General features: G+C 47.0%; 3 non-coding genes across 3 annotated transcripts; all 3 read left to right on the forward strand.

The window, feature by feature from the left end:
- The first annotated feature begins 808 nt into the window (after window positions 1-808).
- On the forward strand, window positions 809-881 carry Trnak-cuu (transfer RNA lysine (anticodon CUU)). The gene has a single exon. It is a non-coding gene; the product is annotated as a tRNA-Lys (tRNA).
- Window positions 882-5851: 4970 nt separating this feature from the next.
- On the forward strand, window positions 5852-5923 carry Trnat-agu (transfer RNA threonine (anticodon AGU)). The gene has a single exon. It is a non-coding gene; the product is annotated as a tRNA-Thr (tRNA).
- A 1014-nt stretch (window positions 5924-6937) lies between these two features.
- Window positions 6938-7010, forward strand: Trnak-cuu (transfer RNA lysine (anticodon CUU)). The gene has a single exon. It is a non-coding gene; the product is annotated as a tRNA-Lys (tRNA).
- The last annotated feature ends 1284 nt before the right edge of the window (window positions 7011-8294 follow it).

The following is an 8294-nucleotide window of genomic DNA, read 5'->3' on the forward strand; positions in this document are numbered from 1 at the left end:
GGTGGGACGAGGCTGTCTGAATTAGATTTTTATAGATGTATTTCTCACATATGTCAGAGCCTGTCGCGGTCGTCGTCGTCGTCGTCGTCGTCGCCGCTTCTGCAGAAGTAGCAAATGGCCATCGTAGCAAATGCGGTGAGGGACGCCCTGCCTTCGATTCCGAATGCACAAAGTGTGTGGTCTTGTTTCCCAGTTTATATTTGGTCGGTCACGTAAGAGGTTGAATGTAACGAATGGGTGGGAAAGAGCAAGGAACAGCGGTTGTGTAGAAAGAAAACACAAATCATCAGGGGTGTGAGCGTTTCGAGATGAGTCGTATACAAGTTGCACTTGGTCGTCAGTGACCGTGTGGCTCGTGTTTTTCCAGTTCTGAAAAAGAAACATACCGTTTTAATGTAGCAATTGAGCAGTACGAAACCGTCTGAATGTTGCTGTTGACCATTTTCTGCTTGGAGAGGCTCTTGAGCTTGAAACACACACAACAAGATCGGTGTTAACTAGCGAAATGGACGGCAGAGTGCCGTCACCGCGAGTTTTGACTGGCACTTGCACATCTAAAACAACGTCGGAAAGTAACTCGTTCGGCTTTTGAGACACAACAAGTATGTGTGTTAATTTTGACGCCACTAGCTCTGCATGTTGTCATGCAATTCCTTTACCTCTCAGAAATGATTATGAAATAAAAGTGAAGTACGTAACGAGTGTGACGTTAGGAAAACATTAGGCTGCACGGAGAGATTCTGTATGGGACCACCTAACCCAAACTAGTACTGTGTGACGTGCTAATCGGCAAGTATTCACCGAGGCAGCCGGCTAGCTCAGTCGGTAGAGCATGAGACTCTTATTCTCAGGGTCGTGGGTTCGAGCCCTACGCTGGGACAAACGGAATTTTGTTCCGCTGCAGATGTAAATTACCGTTTTTCTGATTAACGTGATGTAATGGAAATAGCAACTTTAAACTTAGCCTACGTCTCTGTCAGTCGCCAGGAAACTGTATTTGAAGGTGAAGATGATTTTGTAGACATGTGTGAAAGACATTTTCTGAAATGCAAGTGTTGTTGTTATGAGAGCACATCGTTTACGTGTCAGATTTGTAGCCCAGCAGTAATGGGTCGCCATAGCTGCAAATATTAGTCGGTAATATGAAGTGTTGTCAGCTGAAGTCTGATGATCCAGACGACCGTAAGGACGAAGTACGCAAGAGTACCGCTAGGCCGCTCCTCTTTAGCTCAGTGACAGTTCCGCTTCAGACGCCGTGCAGTTTGGACGTGCCTAGTCTTCCGCTCCGCCTTAGCGTTACGTATAGTGGGATATCGTTTGTTTACGCGTAGTTTTGTACCTTTTGTGAGTTTTTCTCCGTCGTTTTTTCGTTCCTTGTGTTACTTTCTGTGTGTATGTCAGTGTTTTTGTGTGTAGCGGTTTAGACCGCGTAGTTTTTGAAAATGTCGTCTCAGGTTATTCCTCGTCAGGCTACAGTTAGTTTTGCTTTTGACGAGGCCACCCGCCATATGCAACCTAGTTCCATTGAGATTCATGATTGGTTAGTAGATACCTTTGGCATTCATTCTGATCAGGTGCACACTGCTTATTTTGGTACAGAACTCTATGTTTTCTTTGTTAAATTTATGGACCCCCTTCAGGTTGATAAAATTATTTCCAAATTTGGTAGTGTAGATGCTCCCTGTTCCCCTGAAGTAGCTGTTCCGGTAGAGGCTGCTGACGCCCCTCCGGCTTCCGACGCGGCTTCTCTCGAGTCGGCTCGTCGGTCGGGCCTGTTGGCGCCGCCTTCCGAACCGACTTCGTTGTCACAACAAGTTGAGTCGCAACAACTTCCTGCTTCGCTGCCCCACACCTCTGCCAGCGGAGCTGCTCCGCTTCCTTCCAACTTAGCAGCTTCGGAGCTTCCTGCTCACGTTTCTCCTCCGTGTAGGCCATGTTTGCCGGAAGCTAGTATTGGTGTAGACCAGTCCGTTTCGTCGGATGTTTCCCCCGCGACTCCGGACCCTGACTGTGGACCGGCGCGGGTGGTGTCGGATACAGAACTTGACCCTCCTATGTCACCGGCGGCTGCCGCTTCCTTGCCCGTCAGCCGACGCAAGTTGCGCGTTCAGCCGAACGTCAATGCTGTTCGTAAAAGACCGAAACGTAAGGGATCCGCGGAAGGGGGTAGCAGTCCCCCTCCCTCGGATGCCTCCGTCCCCCTGCTATGGACTGTGATGTTTGATGCGTCGGTGTAGGTGACTTCTTGTCTCGCTTTTCTCTCCATGGTTCAAGCATATACCTTCCTTACCTTAAATGTTAACCGTATTGAGTCCGACGTTCGCATTGCCTCTTTGCGGCAGTTTCTCTACGACTCCTGTGCGGACGTAGTATTTTTGCAGGAAGTATTGTTTTCTGATCTCTCTCTACCTGGATTTCAAACTGTTTTTAATGTCGCACCGGAAAATTCAACAGGAACTGCTCTTTTCTTTCGAGAAGGTATTCCTGTTACTGACATTGAATTCCTTGACTCTGGCCGTGGGATTGGTTGTCGTCTTTTTGATCTCTGCCTAGTTGTTTTGTATGCCCCCTCTGGTTCGGGTCGCACTGTGGCTCGATCGCGCTTTTATAAGGAAGAGCTTATTTATCTTTTGCGCAAGAGTCCTCGGAGTCTCCTGCTCGGAGGCGATTTTAATTGTGTTTTACGCCCTGAAGACCAGTCTCCCAATTTTAATTATTGCCGAGATTTACATGACTTGGTTCGTACGATGCACCTGCGTGATGTTTGGGAACACAAATATCCAACCCTGGTGAAATTTACGTATTTAACCGCGTCCTCATGCAGTAGACTCGACAGATTCTACTTCTCTGATTTTTTATGTGATAACATTCTTTCTGTCGATGTTATTCCTACTGGTTTTTCTAACCATTGTGCTTTTACTGCAACTGTAAATCTTAGTCACCAACCAGCAAAACTTTATCGTTCCCAGTGGATGTTAAATGTTTCCCACCTTGCCGACAGTGCCATTGATGAAGTTGTAAGTGCCGTGTGGGAGCGATGTCTTCGCTCTGTCCCGCGTTACCCCTCCTTGCTCGTTTGGTGGACTGCGTTTGCCAAGCCCAAGATTCGTCAGTCTTTGATTTTTTACTGTGCCGCAAGGGCGCGTGATTTTAAGAACACGTATGAATTTTACTACTCTGTCCTGCGTGAACTGTATGACGCGGCGGGTCCTTCTCCTCTGCGGATCCATGATGTTCGTCGTATTAAAGCCAAGCTCTTGACCCTCAAACGACGACAGTTGGATGGTCTGCGAGTAAAGTCGAAACCTCACTCTCTTGTTAAAGGTGAACTGACTTCCTTGTACCACCTGCTGCGGCATCAGTCTCGACGTCGTCGCTCCTTCATCTCTTCTCTTATGGTGGATGATGAACAAGAGCTTATTGCACAGGAGGAAATGACTCGTGCTCTTCATCAGTATTACGCTAGTCTCTATTCTGCCGATGATTCTGGTGCGTCACTTTCTGATGATGTCCTTGAGGATCTTCCTGCGACGATCACGCCTGACGCGAACGGCGACTTTCTCCGGGAGTTCCAGGTAGATGATGTTTTTGATTTTATTGCTCGCTCTCTGTCCGGTAAATCGCCGGGTCCAGACGGCCTGCCTAAAGAATTTTATCTCCGTTTTTGGCCTCTTTTGGGTGGCACTCTCACGCAGATTTTAAATGAGATTGTCAGGGGGATGGATGTGCCAGCCGATTTTAAAGTAGGGAAAATTGTTTTAATTCCGAAGTCCACTGGTCGTTTATCTGCTGCCAATCTTCGTCCGCTCACATTGCTGAACTTTGATTACAAGACAGCTGCTAGAGCGTTCAATAGTCGATTGTCTTCTCTGCTTCGGGGTGTGATTGGTGCACATCAATGTTGATTCCCTGGTAGATCTATTCTGACCCCAGTAGCCGAATATCGGGATGTTGTCTCGGTTGCGGCGGTTACAAATGTTCATTGTGCCTTTGCTTTCCTCGATTTTTATAAGGCTTTTGATCACGTCAGTCATGTGTTTTTAGATCGTGTTTTAGATACAATAGGTTTTAACGCTTCATCATGTGGTGTTCTTGGCAATTTGTAGAGGGGAATAACTGCTCGGGTGTCAGTCAATGGGCAGCTGACGCCGCCCATTGCTATCCGTGAGGGGTACCTCAGGGTAGTCCGCTCTCTATGTCTCTATTCTTCGGACTCTTGCTTTCAAGCTTCAGGGTATGACCCTCTCTGGTGGGAAGCTCACTGTTAAGGCGTATGCGGACGATGTCGTTGTTCTCCTCCGTCAACGTGATGATATCACATTGTTGAAAGGGGCAGTTGATGCATACTGTTGTGTCTCTGGAGCGCGTCTCAATCAGGGTAAATGTAAGTTCCTTGATATTCGAGGTTTTCGCGATGCTGGTGTCCCTTGGGCCACTTTTGTCGATCGCCATACGTCATTGGGGATTACCATTGATCGGTGTCCTATAAAAATGGCGGCTCTTAATTTGAAATCTGTCACTGAGAAGATACAGGGGGCTCTGATGGTCCATGAGCAGCGCTCTGCTACCATTTTGCAAAAAGTCAGAATTTTAGACACATACGTGTTATGTAAAGCCTATTATGTTGCTCAGCTGTTCCCACTTCCCATTATGGTGGCGTAAAGGTTAAGCCAATTATCTAGCAGGTTTATATGGAAGGGTCATCTATTCAAGTTGCGTTACGAGGTTATGACGAAACCGCGTATCTCCGGAGGCTTGGGCCTCACTGACATTACTCGCAAGGCATCTGCCTTGTACGTCCGCCGTACGACTCTAATTGTTACGCAAGAAGTGACTTCAATTACATCCAGACTTTTTACTGTTCTGCTTCCGAAGAGCCTTGCTCCACCTGTCGACGTCGGTCGCCTCAATTTTAAGTTGAAACACGTCCGGGAATTTTATATTGCGGTTAGTTACCTCGGTGACGTCTTCTTGCGACGACCGGTGCCAATGACCAAGAGCTTGATTGCCCGTTGGGAGGGGCTGGCTGGTCCCAATCCAATCGAACTGGCGTCTCCATCAGTGTCCTGGAGGAACGTCTGGAACAATGTTAGTCTGCCGATCCACTCTATGGCTGTGGCGTCCACGTAGTATAGGGTAGTTAATGGTTTGGTCCCCACCAACGTACGACTGCACCGTATTGGTCTTTCCGACACGGACAACTGCACTCGGTGTGGTCTCCTGGACACACTTGAGCATCGATTCACCTGCAGTGGGCACCTTGCTAATTGGCTTTGGCTCAGGAAACAACTGGCTTTTGTCACTAGGACTGCTGAAACCGCTTATACCATTGACATCATCGTACGGCCCGATTCTTCCTTTTATCCGCGAACGAAGCTCAATACCGTTATGTGGTTGCTTGGACACTTCGTACATTTTGTCAATAGTTGTCATGAAGAGGATGAACACCTAACATTTCGGCCGTACATCCTTACTGCTTACTGGAACCGATTGCGCTTGCCAGGACTCCGTAATGATTTTGCAGATATGCTTAGCCTGACATTTGAAAGGGAGGGTGTTGGCTAAGGTTGCCTGTGTGAGCCGATTTCTTTTATACTGTAGCTGGTTTTGCCGCCTTTATGTAAAATTCTCCTCTACACCTGGACTGAAGTTTACGTTGACCTTTAGGGCGAACAAGAAAAACAAGTGTTGTTGTTTGGAGAGCACATCGGTTACGTGTCAGATGTGTAGCCAAGCAGTAATGGGTCGTCATAGCTGCAAATATTAGCCGGTAATATGAAGTGTTGTCAGCTGAAGTCTGATGATGCAGACGACCATAAGGACGAAGTAAGCAAGGGTATCGCTGGGCCGCGCCTCTTTAGCTCAGTGGTAGAGCACTGGTCTAGTAAACCAGGGGTCGTGGGTTCCATCCTCACAGGAGGAAGACGAATTTTGGAAATCAGTTGCGCGTCGTGGCCGTATAGCAAACAGTATCTGTGATGACGAACAATTAGCGACAGGCGTTTTATTAAGAATTACTCTCAGATGTGATTAAGGCGAAAGGCGCAGATAAAGCATTTGCGAAAGCGGTGCAGCATAAGGTGGGACGAGGCAGTCTGAATTACATTTTATAGATGTATTTCTCACATTGTCAGAGCCTCTCGCGGTCGTCGTCGTCGTCGTCGCCTCTTCTGCAGAAGTAGCAAATGGCCATCGTAGCAAATGCGGCTAGGGACGCCCTGCCTTCGATTCCGAATGCGCAAAGTGTGTGGTCTTGTTTCCCAGTCTATATTTGGTCGGTCTCGTAAGAGGTTGAATGTAACGAATGGGTGGGAAAGAGCAAGGGGCAGCGGCTGTGTAGAACGAAAACACAAATCATGAGGGGTGTGAGCGTTTCGAGATGAGTCGTATACAAGTTATACTTGGTCGTCAGTGACCGTGTGGCCTAATGGATACGGCGTCGGACTTCGGATCTGAAGATTACAGGTTCGAATGCTGTCACGCTCGTGTTTTTCCAGTTCTGAAAAAGAAACATACCGTTTTAATGTAGCAACTGAGCAGTACGTAACCGTCTGAATGTTGCTTTGACCATTTTCTGCTTGGAGATGCTCTTGAGCTTGAAACACACACAACAAGACCGGTGTTAACTAGTGAAATGGTCGGCAGAGTGCCGTCACCGCGAGTTTTCACTGGCACTTGCACGTCTAAAACAACGTCGGAAAGTAACTCGTTCGGCTTATGAGCCACATCAAGTATGTGTGTTAATTTTGACGCCACTAGCTCTGCAGGTTTTCATTCAATTCCTTTACCTCTCAGAAATGATTATGAAATAAAAGTGAAGTACGTGACGAGTGTGACGTTAGGAAAACATTAGGCAGCATGGAGAGATTCTGTATGGGACCACCCAACCAAAACGAGTACTGTGTGACGTGCTACACGGCAAGTATTCACCGAGGCAGCCCGGCTAGCTCAGGCGGTAGAGCATGAGACTCTTAATCTCAGTGTCGTGGGTTCGAGCCCCACGCAGGGCGAAACGGAATTTTGTTCCGCTGCAGATGTAAATAACCGTTTTTCTGATGAACCTGATGTAATGGAAATAGCAACTTTAAACTTTGCCTAGGTCTCCGTCAGTCGCAAGGAAACTGTATTTGAAGGTGAAGGTGATTTTGTAGACATGTGAGAAAGACATTTTCTGAAGTGCAAGTGGTGTTGGTTAGAGAGTACATCGGTTACGTGTCAGATGTGTAGCCAAGCAGTAATGGTTCGCCAAAGCTGCAAATATTAGTCGGTGATATGAAATGTTGTCAGCTGAAGACTGATGATCGAGACGACCGTAAGGACGAAGTACACAAAAGAACCGCTAGGCCGCGCCTCTTTAGCTCAGTGGAAGTCGCGCCTGTGACAGCGTGCTGATCGGACGTGTAAAGTGCTCCACTCCGCCACGTGTTTACAAGTGGTGATAACAGCTTAAGTTTTCTCTTTATCGTGAAGTGTTTTTATTTATTGTATATTGTTCTTGAGTTTGATTTTCATTCTTGTGTTCTTCTAGCGGTTCCTTCGCTAATTATCGTTTTGCAATGTCCAGGTTATTTCCGAGAAAGTGTACACTCCGATTTGAATTTGACAAGTCTACCCGTTCTGTGCAGCCTAGTTCCTTGGAAATACCAGATTGGGTTGTGGATGTCATTGGAATTACCTCTGATCAAGTGCACACGGCGTATTATGATACCGAGCAATATTGCTTGTTTGTAAAATTGCTGAATCCTGTATTACTGGAAAAGATTCTGACGAAACTCGGAGGGAGAGCTGTTTTTCGACACCGGGACGAGTCTGTAAGTACTGTGCTTATTTCCAATGCCGATGTGGAGTATACCAATGTGCTTATCTTTAACCTACCCCTTGAAGTAGAAAATTGTTATCTGAAGGAATTTCTGTCCAAATTCGGGGATATCAAGCAGATTCGTAACGAACGGTGGTCAAACCAGCACAGGTTACAATGTTACAGTGGCGTCCGATCAGTAGAAATGCATATAAAGCAGAATATACCCTCGCATGTTACCGTTTGTGACTATAGGGCTCATGTTACTTACAGTGGCCAAACTCCCACATGCCATATGTGTAATGAGAGTGGTCACCTGCGTCATGACTGTCCCAGGCGAATGTTTGTGCTAAAAAATTCGCTACAGAAGCGTAAAAGTCTTACGTTGGCTGATGTAGTTTAGGATAACCCTATCATAGAGGGTGAGGTCCCTAGTTCTGCCGTACCTTCGGAAGAGCTAAAAGAATTTCGCCCTGAAGAGTTTCCAGCTCTGGTT

The sequence above is a fragment of the Schistocerca gregaria genome, chromosome 3, assembly GCF_023897955.1.
Source record: "Schistocerca gregaria isolate iqSchGreg1 chromosome 3, iqSchGreg1.2, whole genome shotgun sequence".
Lineage (NCBI taxonomy): Eukaryota > Metazoa > Arthropoda > Insecta > Orthoptera > Acrididae > Schistocerca > Schistocerca gregaria.